The 14,398-nt window shown below is 38.0% G+C and overlaps 1 pseudogene; it reads left to right on the top strand.

Moving 5' to 3' along the window:
* The first annotated feature begins 3,904 nt into the window (after positions 1-3,904).
* LOC101594043 lies at positions 3,905-14,101 on the top strand (annotated as a pseudogene).
* The last annotated feature ends 297 nt before the right edge of the window (positions 14,102-14,398 follow it).

Here is a 14,398-nt window from a genome sequence, read left to right as displayed (position 1 = left end):
AATGTGAAAACATTTCTTTACAGATGTTTCTCTGTTTGCCCAGAGACCTTGGAGCAAGGTTACATGTTTACTGATATACTTAAAAATATTACTTTCAAAAATTTTATACAAAATATCCTTTCATTCATTCACTTAAATATAATGGGGAAATACTGTGCTCCTCAAATCCCAAATTCATATATTGAAATATTAATCCCTAGCCAAATGGAATGTGACTTTCCTTGAAGAGAGTCTTTAAAGAAGTAGTTAAGGTGAGCCCTTACCCCAGTGTGTTAGTCAGAGTCCTCTAGAGAAAAAGAACCAAGAGAATGAATTGTATCCAAAAGGGGGTTATTGGATTAGTTTATTGCAGTCCAACAATAGCAGTATTCAGACTTGAGAGTCAAGGAATTTGGTAGCTTCTCAGTCCATGTAGTCAGCTGCCTCAGCAGTCCCAATCCAGCTCTGAAGGCTTTGTTTCCTGGAGAGCTGCTGTTTTTAAGTCCATGCTGGTCTTCATTCCATGCAGGAAGGCTGAGGAAACTTGGTTCCAATACCAAGGAAGTATAGCCAAACAGGAAAGATGCACTTACAAGTGAAGCACTCATCAGAAAGCTGCACAGCCAGCCAGATGGGAGGAAGGGACTCTTTTCTCCCAGAGCTTCCTTGCATAGATTCCACACCACCCTCAGGAACCCCCACTGTTAGGCAAAGGGCTCACTCTGGAGGGAGGAATCCTTCCTGGAAGCAACCTCAGAGAACCTACTAAGGGGAATGTCTCTGGATTCCTAATCTAATCAAATTGCAACAGAATTTAACTGTCACACCCAATGCATATGGAGTCCTTGAAAAAGAAAAGTAGCATACAAATATGCACAAAGGAGAGATTCTGTGGGGGCATAGGAGAAGAGGGTTATTTGAAAGCCTAAAGAACACACTGGGCTCAGAATTCTAGCTGTCAAAGCTGTGAAATAATTCTTCTGTTGTCAAAGCCTCACAGTCCTGTGATAGTTGGTTTTGGCACCTGGAGCAAACCAATACATCTGCCCTAACAGATTTGACAGAAGCTATTCTTGATGGAGTAAACTCAGAATTCATACAAGCTAGATGTTATAATCAGCTCCATGTTGCTGGGATAAACATTAAAACCAGGCACAGTTTAGGGGGAGGAAGGGGTTTATTTCAACATTACAGATCCAGGCAGAAATTTCCATGAGTGGCAGAAGAATCTGCTTCCATACATCCAAGCACAGAAAAACCATCAACAGGCAGAAAACACCAAGAACAACAAGCAAAAAACCAGTAGCAGCCGGAGCCCAGAGATCAAACTGCTTTGTATAACTTTGGGCTGGATATTAGATCAATCACCAAACATACCTTAGGGCTGGACCCCAGGATCCATCCCCAGTGACACCTCCTCCAGCCAGGTGGCTAGAAATCCAAGTTACAACCCTTAATAAAACACCTGCATGTATAGGAAACATACATTCAAACCATCACACAAGGTGTAGTAGAAATGATGAAAACATGTTTCTATGGAGCATATATTCAAAGAAATATTATTAAGGAGAGAGAGCAAGAGAACAGGAAAAAAGTGAAGAGGATTAACAGTAGTCACAGTCATTCAGTTATGCCTCAAGCAGGAGAATAGACCAGTATGTTATATGTTAAATTGTATCACACAAAAGGATCCTGCAGTAATAACTGTTCATACCTAAGAATGGGTCCTTATGCAAAATTTGAACATTGTTAAAAAGTACTAAGAAAAGCTCAAACTGGAGTGGCATATTTTCTTTGCACACTAAGACAGATATCCTTCCATGAAGAGAAGGAACACAGACAAGCACCACAAGGATACAATCATGTGAAGCTCAAAGTAGATTTGAGTGATGAGCCTATAATTTCAAAAACACTGAAATTGCCACAACCACCTGAGGCTAGGGTAGACACCTGAAAATGACTCTCTGAAGACCAGAGATAGAATTGGCCAAGCCAGCATCCTCATTTCACCTTTATATTCTCTGCAACTATGAGTGAACCCATATCTATTCTTTAATCTCCCTATATATGGAAGTTTATTTCAGTAACACAAGGAAACTACTGTACAACTTATTTTAAAAAGTCTAATACCACCTCTCAAAGGCTGAAATTTGTTAATCCATGGTTTTGAACTCTGTCTTGCTAGATGAAAACTACTTGGAAAATCTTTTATGTCCTTCTAATTTTTATTTCTTTCTAGAAAGTGGCCTGGGAGCCAGTGAATTCAGTTTTAGCCTTGAAATTTTCACTACAGCAGTTGTAGTTCTATATTTTTCTAAGGGCAGGGGTCCTATACTGAATAAAAGGGACAAGTGCACTGTACCCAGAATTCATCTCTGCATCTGAACTGCAGATGCTATGTGACCAGCTGTCTCACACTCTAGCCACCACGCCTTCTTCTTCATAATGGAGTAATATCCCTTTATGAAACTGTAAACCAAAACCATTTCTTCCCTTATGTTTGTCAGGTATTGGGTAACAACACTGGAAGAAATAACCAATACATTATTGTGGTGGTTTGATTCAGGTATCCCCCATAAACTTAGGTGTTCTGAATATTAGGTTCCCAGTTGATGGAGATTTGGGAGTTAATGTATCCTGGAGGGAGTGTATTGTTGGGAGCAGGGTGTTATAGCCAGTTTCCCCTTGCCAGTGTTTGACACACTCTCCTGTTGTTATTGTCTACCTTATATTGGCCAAGGGATGATGTCCACCCTCTGCTCATGCTATTGTTTTACACTGCCATTGTGGACCTTCCCCTCAAAACTGTAAGCCAAAATAAACCTCTTTTTCCCATAATCTGCTCTTGGTTGGGTGATTTACACCAGCAATGTGAACCTGACTGCAACATTAAAGTGGTACCGAGGAGTAGGATTGCTGCTAGACACCTGACTGTGTAGCTTTGGCCTTTTGGATATGATTTTCAAGAGGAATGTGGAAGGATTTGAAACCTCGGCCTTAGATACACCTTGCAGTGCTGTAAGTATAGCTTGATGGACTATTCTGGTCAGAGCTGAAAGACCAGAATGCAATAAGAACTATGGATTGTAAGGTTTGGTTTATGAGGGTGAGAAAGAGCTTTGTTTAGACTGTGCTTGCAGTTTGTATGAGAAGCTTGCTGTTATTCCCATGTCCTGAGAAGTTGTGCATGTTTGCTTTGTGTAGAAATGAACTGGTGTGAGCATAAGGATATGGCACAGAAAGAAACATCTTTAGGCGAACTGCTGCCTGTTCAGCTTCAATTGAGAGATTGCAACCTTTGAGATTGGGCCTGAATTGAGGCAACAGGAAGAATGTAGACTCATTTGGAGAGGCCTGAGAGCTCAAAGAGTGCCCTGTTCTTCAAAATCTCCTTTATCCCCCCCCCCACCACAGATGAACAAATTGGCACCCTACCTGGTATTGTGGAATATAAGAAATTCAAGAAAGAGAGGGTCATTGAGTTTGCAACATGGTCTTGTGTTTTGGAAATGGCCATGGGCAGTGTGAAGCAGGTTTGCTGGATGCCTGCATGGAGACCTGATGGAGCCATGTGGACAAACCATGGATTTCAGTGGAGACCCAATGAAGATGCCGGGACAACTCAATTCTCAGTTGGCATTAATCTCATTACCCAGCCTGTCTCCCCACATCTTGGGAGTAGGGACTGCAGAGCTGTTGCCATCCCACAGCTCAGGACAACAAGTATGCCAGACCATCTAGGGTCCATCCCAGACCTGCTTGGAGACTGCACATACAAGGATGAGCCTTCTGAGCTTGCTGTGCTACCAGCCCAAACTTGATGTTGGACCATAATTCCAAGCCCATCTGAATCAAGGTTGGTCAGATCACTCAACATAGAGCTGTTAGTGCTACATTCTTAACCATACACAAAGACTATATCAAGATGGGCAAGCCCCAGTGCAAAACAAGTAACACAAGAAAACAAGTCAAGATATCTCCACCAAGAATTATGAGTCACATAGAGGAAACTTCCAGTGAAAACTACTTAGAAGAAATTTCAGTCATAGAATTCCAAAATGAAACTACAATAAACATATTCAACAAACTTAATGAGGCCATGAGCAGACAGTTTAATAAAAAGGAAGAAAAACAGCAAAAAGAACAAGAGGAATTAAATACATGGTTGAAAGAAATGGATAAGAATCAATAGCAAAAACAAAAAGAAATCAACAACAGTAGAATGAACTGAATAAGGACATGACCAAATGGAGGACAAAATCCAAGAGTCAATAAGAAAGTTATTAAACATATTAAAATAGAATTCACTAGATATGGACAGTGAAGAAAAACATAATGAAAGATGAAAATAAAAGAGCTCATTTAAAATGTTCCCAAAGAAACCTCACCAACAGAATAAATGATGAGGAGAACAAATAATCAAGACCTGAGAACAAGACAGAAGAATTATTTCAGGAGGCCAAAATGACAAGTTAAAAAAATGTGAAGGAAATGCAGGACACTATAGAAAGACCAAAAGTTCCAATCATGGCATACAAGAAGAGGAAAAACTACAGGCCAAAGGCATAGAGAATATCTTCAATAAAATTATAGAAGAAAAGTCTCAAAATTTTACAAAAGAAAAACCCATTCAGAAGTCACAAAGAGTAACACATAGACAAGCATAGTGAAGAAATTATCCTCATCCCATTATATCAGAAAACGAAGAGACAGTACTAAAAGTTGCAAGTCAAACACAGCTAGTCACTTACAAAAGTAAAGTCATCAGAAAGGCATGAATATTTCAATGGAAACTTTAAAGCCCAGAAAGGTATGGGATGGGATATTTTAAATTCTGAAAGACCACTGCTGCCAAGCCAAACTACTATAACAAGAAAAATTATTCCTCATATCAGAAGGTGAAGGGAAAGCTTTCTTGGAAAATAGCCAGATTTATGAATATATAAACACTAATACAGTCCTACAGAGAACACAGGAGGAATACATGTCACTAAAGAGAGGTATAAACATATTCAAGAAGGTACAGGAACATTACAATCATAAAAATAAAAGCACAGGTACACAAAATTTTATAGAACAAAATATACTAGACATTAAATGGGAAATAAATCCTAACACAATAATAAAGGGTGACTTTAATACCCCAATATCATCAATAGAAAAATTATCTTAACAGAGAAACAATGGAACTAAACAAAACCATATATCAAAGGAACTTAACAGAAATAGAATGAACATACCATCCAAATTCTACAGAACACACATTCTTAGCAGCTCATTTATTAGGACATAAAACAAATCTCTACAGAAAAATGATTTAATGTCCTGTATTATGTCTGACCACAATGTGATATAGCTAGAAATAAGCAGTAGAAATAACAGAAAACATACCAACTCCTGGAAACTAAACAAGTTGTTATTAAAAACATGAGTGTGTCATTGAAGAAATCCTTAAGAAAATAAAAAAATACTAGGATTGAATACAATAAAACACAACATACCAAAACTTATGGAACATAATTAAAGCAGTCATAAGAAGGAAGCTTAATAGCTCTAAATGCAGACAATACAAAAATAGTTCCCAAATATAACATAATAATCAATCTCAAGGATTTGGAAAAATAAGAACAACTCAAATCCCCAAATACCAGATGAAAAGAAATAATCAATATCAGGGCAGAAATCAGTGCATTGGATGTGAATAAAACAGCTTGAAAAGTTGTTGAAATGAAAGAATGGCTTTGAAAATAATTGATAAACCCTTGGCCAAATTAACCAAAAAAAAAGGAAAGGACATTATTTCATAAATTTAGAGATGCAAATAGAGATGTTAAAACAGATTCAAGTGAAATTGGGAGAATCATGAGAACATATATCAAAACATCTATTCCATAGAAGTAGAAAATCTGAAAGAAATGGATGAATTTCTTGACTAATTTATCTACCAAAACTAAACCCAGATGAGTCAAATTATCTGAACAGAGCTATAACATAAAGCAAGATTAAAGAAATAATTAAAAATCTTTTAACAACAAAAAAGTACAAGTGCAGATTGTTTCGTTGTCAAATTCTACCAAACTTTTATAGAAGAATTACAATTATTTATTCTCAAGTTATTTCACAGAGGAGGGAATGCACTCTGACTCCTTCTATCAAGCCATAGTTACAGCAATAACAAAGCCAGAAAAGACATAATAGGTATAGAAGATTAAAGACAAATATCCTTGATAAACGTTGATGCAAAAATTCACAATAAAAATCTTGTAGGACTGGAGAGATGATTTAGTAGTAAAGGCACTTGTCTGAAGAAACAAAAGACTCAGTTTCAATTCCCAGGACCCATATAAACCAGATGTACAAGGTGCCACATGCATCTGGAATTCATCTGTAGTGGCTGGAGGCCCTGACATGCCCATTCTTTCTACCTGCCTCTTTCTTTCTCGCTTGCTTGCAAAAAGAGAGAGAGAGAGAGAGAGAGAGAGAGAGAGAGAGAGAGAGAGAGAGAGAGGGAGGGAGAACTCTTACAAATTGAATCCAAGAACACATCAAAATATCTTCTACCTTATCAAGTAGCTTTTATGCCAAGGAAGTAGGGATAGTTCACCATATGAAAAATCATGAATGTAGTACACCACAGAAATAGATTTAATGGAAGATATGACATGATCTTTTTGATAGATGTAAAGCAGGCCTTCAACAAAATACAATATCCCCTCATTGTTGAATACATCATAGACTAGGGATTAGGATAATATCTCAACACAATAAGGGGTATATGGAACAAACTTAAAGCCCATATCATACTAAATGGGAAAATACTTGAAGCATTCTGACTAAGGTTTTGAACAGGACAGGAGTGTTCACTCTCTTCATTGTTATTCAACATAATATTTGAAGTCTTAGTTCATGTAATAAGACACAAGAAAGACATAAGGGGATAAAAATTGGAGAGTAAAGAGTCAAATTAGACTAATTTGCTGATGATATGATTCAATACATACCATGAAAGACTCCATCAAATAACCCCCAGAGTTGATAAACTAGCAAAATGTCAGGATACAGAAATCACATACATCAGAAGTTTTAGGCTAATGAGATGGCTAAATATTTAAGGCACTTGCCTGAAAATCCTAGAGATCTGAGTTCAATTCCCTCGTACCCATTTAAAGCCAGATGTACCAGGTAGAGCATGTGTCTGGAGTTGGTTTGCAGTAGCTGGAGGCCCAGGCACACCAATTCTCTCAGTGGTCTCTCTTGAAATAAATTAATAACATATATTTTTTTTTAAATCAGAGCTCTTCTTATGCACCAATGTATTTGAAGAAACATGGATAAAGAAATCAGGGAAACAATACTACTTACAATAGCCACAAAAAATATCCTGGAATATCCCTAACCAAGGAAGGGAAAGATCCCTACAGTGAAAACATGATAACACTGAAGCAAGAGATTGAGGAATATGTGAGAAAAGGAAAGATCCCCTATGCTCATGAATTGGAATTAATATCTTATAAATGGCCATCCTATCAAAAGCAATACATAGATTCAATGAAATTGAAATCAAAATTCTAGCACCATCCTTCACAGAAGTAGAAAAAAAATTCTCAAAATGAACAGCACAAAAGTACAAAAAGCCTCGCACAGCAAAAAGAGCAGTACTGGTGTTATCATGCATGATTTCAAAATACACTACAAAGGCATAGTAATAACTACAGTATGGCACTGGCAAAAACTGACATGTAGATCAATGAAATACAATACACCATTCAGCTGTAAGTTCTAATAACTGCAGCTGCCTGATATTTGACAAGGGAGCCAAAAATATACACTAGAGAAATAACAGGGCAAAATTTTCAATGAATGGAGCTGAAGGAACTTGATAACCACATAAGTAAGAATAAATCTAGATTTTCTTATCTCACATTCACAAAAATAAGATTCAAATGATTTACAGACCTCAATATAAAACATCAAACTCTAAACTAGAAAAAAAATGTAGTGAAAATATTATAAGATATCTCAATAGGGAAAGAATTCTAAATAAGACCCCAGTAGTTCAGGGAATAAGATAAACACTTGACCACTGGGATCTCAGGAAACTGAATAGCTATTGCATAGCCAAACAAACCATCAACAGAGCCAACAGACAACTTACAAAATGGAAGATAATCTTTGCTAGCTAAATATCTGACAAGAGCTTAATATCTAGACAAAACAAAGAACTCAGAAAAACTAAGAAATCAAAATCTAATCAACCCACTCAAAAATGAAGAAGAGAGCTAAACAGAGAATTTTCAAAGGAATAAATACAAATGACCATAACCAAAAGATGTCCCATAGCTAGATATCAAAGAAATGCAAATCAAAAGTATTCTGAGTTTCCATTTCACTCTGGTAAGAGTGACTATCATCAAAAATCAAATGACAGCTGGGTGTGGCGGTGCACGTGTTTAATCTCAGCACTTGAGAGGCAGAGGTAGGTGGATCACCATGAGTTCAAGGCCACCCTGAGATTACATAATGAATTCCAGGTCAGCCTGTGCTAGAGTGAGATCCTACTTCAAAAAACCCAAAACAAGGACTGGAGAGATGGCTTAGCAGTTAAGTGCTTGCCTGTGAAGCCTAAGGACCCCGGTTCGAGGCTCGGTTCCCCAGGTCCCACGTTAGCCAGATGCACAAGGGGGCACACGTGTCTGGAGTTCGTTTGCAGAGGCTGGAAGCCCTGGCGGGCCCATTCTCTCTTTCTCCCTCTATCTGTCTTTCTCTCTGTGTCTGTCGCTCTCAAATAAATAAATAAAAATATTTTAAAAAACCAAAAACAGAAAAAAAAAAATCAAATGACAACAGATGCTGGTGAGGACACAGGAAGAGTATTCCTATGCAATACTTGTAGGATGAAAACCTTTATAGCCCCTATATAAGTATGTATGGAGGGTCCTCAAATATCTAAAAATAGATCTACCACATGATGTAGCCATACACTCTTGAGTATATATCTTAAAGACTCTACTTTTTTCTATAGAACTACTTGCTCTGCCATGTTTGTTTCTGCTTTATTCATAATAGCTAAGAATCATCTTAGATTTCCACCAACTGATGAATGGGCAATGAAAATGGGACACATATACACAATGGAATTCTGTCCAGCAGCAAGGAAAATGAAATTATGAAATTTTCAGGAAAATGGATGGACTTAGAAAACATTATACTAAGGAGGTTGCATAGGCTCAGAATTACAAACACTGCATGGTCACAGCCATAAACACATCCTATAATGGAATAGCTTGATTTGTTTGAGTTGTAGTACCCATCAGCAGTATTTTAGGAAGTTAGAATGAGGCTTAGAGAGAGAAGAAGGAAGGGATGATTGGACAAGATACTTGACAGGCAAGTGAAGGGACAGAATACAGGAGTTGAATGGTCTAGGAAGGACAGAGGTAAAGGAGTTTTGTGGGCAAACAAAATACGCAAACTAGTGGTGGCCTGAATCAGTATCATAGCACTCATCTTCATGGTTAGCTAAATAAAAGGTAGAATTCTCTTTATAAGAGAGGAGGGGTGATATGTTGAGCTGAAGCATCCTACAGAGGTAAATACGAATGCATACAGCTTTACTCTAAAGCTATAGCTTATTAATGATAAATACCAGTTTTTGTGTTACCCCTGGGAACTGTTGGTCAGGGATGATCATGAGGCCCCCCAAACAATGCTGGTCATTGGCAAAACACTTGTTGCTAAAGCCCACCAAAGGTTAGTGGTAAGATCCTACTGCTGAAGACATCACAGGTAAATGGCAAGACACTATTGCTAAAGTCACCTAAGGCTAGAGATGCAGGAATCAAGAGATCTTGTTGTAACTGAGATGGAAGCCAGCCCCCTGCTGGCTCATTCTCATAGTGCTGGGAAGTACTATAAGAGCTGCTGGGGAATCATGGTCCCCAAAAGCATGAACAAATAGGAGCCTGAAAGGTAGAAATTCAACCAGCATGATGTACACACCAGTGCAATAATGACACACAGGCTATGGCAGTAATCAACTGCTTTCTGATTGGATACGAGGCCTGCTCAGTGGGAAGAAACTTATACATGGTACTGTGAAAGAACCTATGGCTGGGAACATTATAGACCCTAGTGGTAAGTTTCCTCTTTTCTTTGGCTAAAACAAGAGGTTTAAGTTTTCTAGCTGAACATGGTGGCTCATGCCTTTAATTCAAGCACTCAGGAGGCTGAGGTAGGAAGATCACTGTAAATTCAAGACCAGCCTAAGACTACATAGTAAATTCCAAGTCAGCTTGGGCTACAGAAAGACCCTATCTTGAAAAAAATAAGAGAGAAAGAGAGCTTCTGAATGTATCTGCTTAGCCCCTTTGATTCATGCTCTTAGATACGGCATCTGCTTTTTACATATAGAGTAGAATACTAGGGAGATCTAAGACCCATACATATTTCTATAGGGGCTATTCTTGCTACTTTTTTTCTAGTTTAGAGTTTGATGTTTTATATTGAGGTCTGTATGGGAAGAAAATGAGACAATTCATAGCTTCTCACTTTCACATATGTCTGGGCCCAGGAAGTACTGCAGAGGAAATGGCAGATTAAATATAAATGCTTCTTTCACTGCAAGTGTAGGAACTTCCTTCAGAGATATAGCAGTATATGCTAAGGAGGCTCAAAACTCATCAAAGCAGAAAATTAGAGGCTGCTGAAAGTTCAACACCAATGAAGTCTTATAAACCCCCCTCTAAGCCTCAGAGAACATTGCAGAAGTGGGTGGTGTCAGAAAGGATGAACAAACCACATGGTGGGAAGGTATATCCTGAAGCTATGACCTCTCACATAGCCTGACTGATGCATTCATGGCCCCACATTGATTACCAATAACCCCACTGAAAAGGAACCTCAGTGTAATGGGGTGGGGTAGAGGGAACATAAGTATTTAACCTGATAGCTGATAGAAATATAACCAATATTCAATGTGTTAATCCAGTAAAGTTCTTAATTAAAAAAAAAAAAACTGGGAATGCAGGTGGCAAGAGCTCACATTCATAGTTGGCAGGAATGCTAAATGACAGAACAACTTGGAACTCTAGTTTGGTAGCTTCATGCAAAAGAAAGCATACTGTTCTTGTATAACCTATTACTCACAGTAGTTTGTATCCAAATGTGTTGAAACCTATTACCCCACATACTCCTTCCTACCTATACTATAGCTGCTTTATGCATAATTGCCTAAACACAGAACAAAGCAAGATATTCTTCAGTTAGGGAAAGAATAAATAAGTGTGTACATTCTACAATGGAATATTATTCACTGCTAAATATCAAGAAAAAGGAATGAAGCAGTATGATAGTCTATCTAGTACAGACTTTATATCAAACCATACACATTCTTGGAAAGTTGGAAATATGGCAACAGCACAAACTTGAGAGGTTTTCATATCTTAGAGAACAGGCAGGGACAAAATAGGCAGAGACTAGAGGAGTTTTGAGATAGGAAAGTATTTTATACCACATTGTAGTGGTATGTGTATGTATTGGCATACTTGTTTAATCACATAAAATAAACACCAACAGGCAATTCTCTTGTGAAGTGTGGACTTTTGTTGGGCCTTGAGAGGACCGGATGTGAAGCCTAGTGGAACTTCGTGAGGCTAGCTAAAGTTTGGCGAACTGCCTCTGGCCAGCTATGACTCAGCAGGGGCCCAAATGGCCTCTGGCCTGCTACTTCCGCACAGGAAGTTAGAGTTAGAACCAATCACTTCAGAGATTACTGTATTCTATTGTCCCTTACATCTCACCCCATCCTAAAATCCCTGCCTTAGTTCTCAACATTATATAAACACCTGCCAATACCAATAAAGTGAGTTCCTGCTTTTTTTTTTTTTGAAGTATTTTTTTTTAATTTAATTTATTAGTTTTCATTTCAGTGAATACAGGCAGTTTGGTACCATTGTTTAGGCTCATCTGTGATCTACCCCCTCCCAATAGACCCTCCTTGTTAATGAAAATGGGTCATGCATTGTGGAGTTAGCCCCCACTTATTAGTATGATAAATGTATCTGCAAATCATGACCCAACATGTAACTCTGACATTCTTTCCGCCCCCTCTTCCGCAAGATTTCCCTGAGCCATGTTGGGTTCATTTTTGGCCTGCTTCAGTGCTGAGGTGTTGGGGGCCTCTGAGGCTTTGGCTCTCTGATTTGGTAGGAGTTGATTTTTCTCTGCATCGATCTCCCAGCTCAATGGTTTTGTTCCTGGCTGTTGACACCCACCCTCCTCCTCAACCCCTTGGGAGGAACCAGCGGTTCTGGTCCTCCCCCAGTACTACCTGCCGGGGGAGCCTGGCAGACTTTGAGTGATTGGTTAAGTCAATGTGAGTTTATCAGATACAACATTTTCACTTTTATGGAAGGAAGTAACAACTGTACCATGCTGAAGGGTGGGAGGGGTGACTATACTAGATCCTATGCACGTGTGGGATAAGGAGTGAATGAGAACTTTTTATATACTCCTGTCAGTTGTCCTGTGATGTCAAACTGCTTTCATTATTACATTAAGCAAATCTGAATGCATTTACCAAATGTCAACTTTGTACCTTTATCTTCTTGCATGACCTCCAGATATGTTGTGGCAAGAAAGTAGTCACAACTAAATCAAATCAAACTGGTTAAACTCATTTTACTCTTTTTGAGTCATTATAAGAGTCATACTTTCTTTGAGTCATTACAAGTCATACTTTCAAGAAGAGAGCAGTGAGTTAAGTGATGCACACTAAGAATGGGTCTCATTCATCCCAAAGTGATGAGAGAAGGATTCAAGACACGTGTTTCATCAACCATAAAAGGTGACAGGAAATACTAATTCCTATAATCCACATTGCCATAAGTGAGAGCATAGATTCAATAGACCACAGTTCTGTGAATCCTACACAAAATAAATAAAATTACTTGTCATCTCTATGTGAAACATATAGGAAAAATTAGCAGCTGAGTATTCCTGCTATTTTTCTTTAAATTGTTATATAATCTATAAATGTATGTGTAAGAATACATGTTTTGTTGGGTCATGTAGCCCCAGTTTTGTAAATGCTTGGTTCCTTAATGATTTACCTTAAAAATAAATCTGAGTAGCCTTAGGTGATAGGGAAGATGATTGCAATAAATTACCTAATGTTAATTGAATGCTTTTCAAAGTCATTTGCAATTTATATCCAAATGCCTAGCAAACTAAACTAAATTTCAGCTTTTGAAGCTTTCACCCAGTTGTGTAGCCACTTATTTTACCTTGCACACGAAGAACCCTTGATTTTATTTTTAGGACAACAGATGAACAATTGAACCAAGTTCACAATAGGACTTCACTATTTAATTCTGATAATAAATAATCACACCTGGCTAATTAATGTAAATATGAATATGATTTAACAGATCTTTAACAGGATGAATTCATATTCTCTGACAAGTACAATAAAAATGAGAAGTCTTATGATTTTTTTTGCCCAAATTTGGTGAAATAAAAGGAACATAGAGATAATGTAGTCCAAGTTTTTAATAAAAGTATCTGCTGTAAAACACAGTGCAATTTGGGCTCCCAAGGCATGTTCAAGTAGGTCAGTTCAAAGATATCAGCCTGGCTGGCCACAAAGGAAAGTGCATTGTGTTCTTCTTTGATACTATTGACTTCACTATTGTGTGCCCTATGGAAATTAGAAGACATTAAGAAACTCAACTGCCAAGTGATCGGTGATTCTGTGGATTCTCATTTCTGTCAGCTGGCATGGATCAACATACCCAAGAAACAAGGAGGATCCATAAACATTCCCTTGATAGATATCAGATCACAAGCATGCCATTGCTCAGGATTATGGAGTCTTGAAGGCTGATGAGGTATTTCCTCCAGGGACCTCTTTATCATTGATAATGTAGGAATTCTTCAACATATCACTATAAATGACATTTCTGTTGGGAACTCTGTGGATGAAATTCTGAGACTTGTTAAAGCCTTCCAGTTCACTGATAAACATGAGGAAGAGTGCCCCACTGCCTGGAAACCTGGCAGTGATACCATCAAGCCTGATGTCCAAAGGAGCAAAGAATATTCTCAAAGCATAAATGAGCACTGAGTCATTTTAGTGCTGGGCTGCTACTCTCATAATTCATAACCTTCAACTCCATGGTGAATCCCACTAAGGAGGGCCCTACTGGAGTGGGGACAGAGAGGAGGGAAGTGATGGTACCAACATATGATGTGTACATACACAGTTTCTACTTAATGAAAGAAAAAAAATAGATTATACCAAAATGGACCAGAACAGGATAATTCAGATACAGATAATATTAAAAATATCTGGATATAAACAATAATGAAAACTCAACCTCCCAAAACTTATAGGACACAATAAGGGCAGTTTTAAGAGCAA

Source organism: Jaculus jaculus, chromosome 14, assembly GCF_020740685.1.
Source record: "Jaculus jaculus isolate mJacJac1 chromosome 14, mJacJac1.mat.Y.cur, whole genome shotgun sequence".
NCBI lineage: Eukaryota > Metazoa > Chordata > Mammalia > Rodentia > Dipodidae > Jaculus > Jaculus jaculus.
Note: the sequence above shows the minus strand (reverse complement) of the source record. Positions and strands in the feature narration are given on the sequence as shown.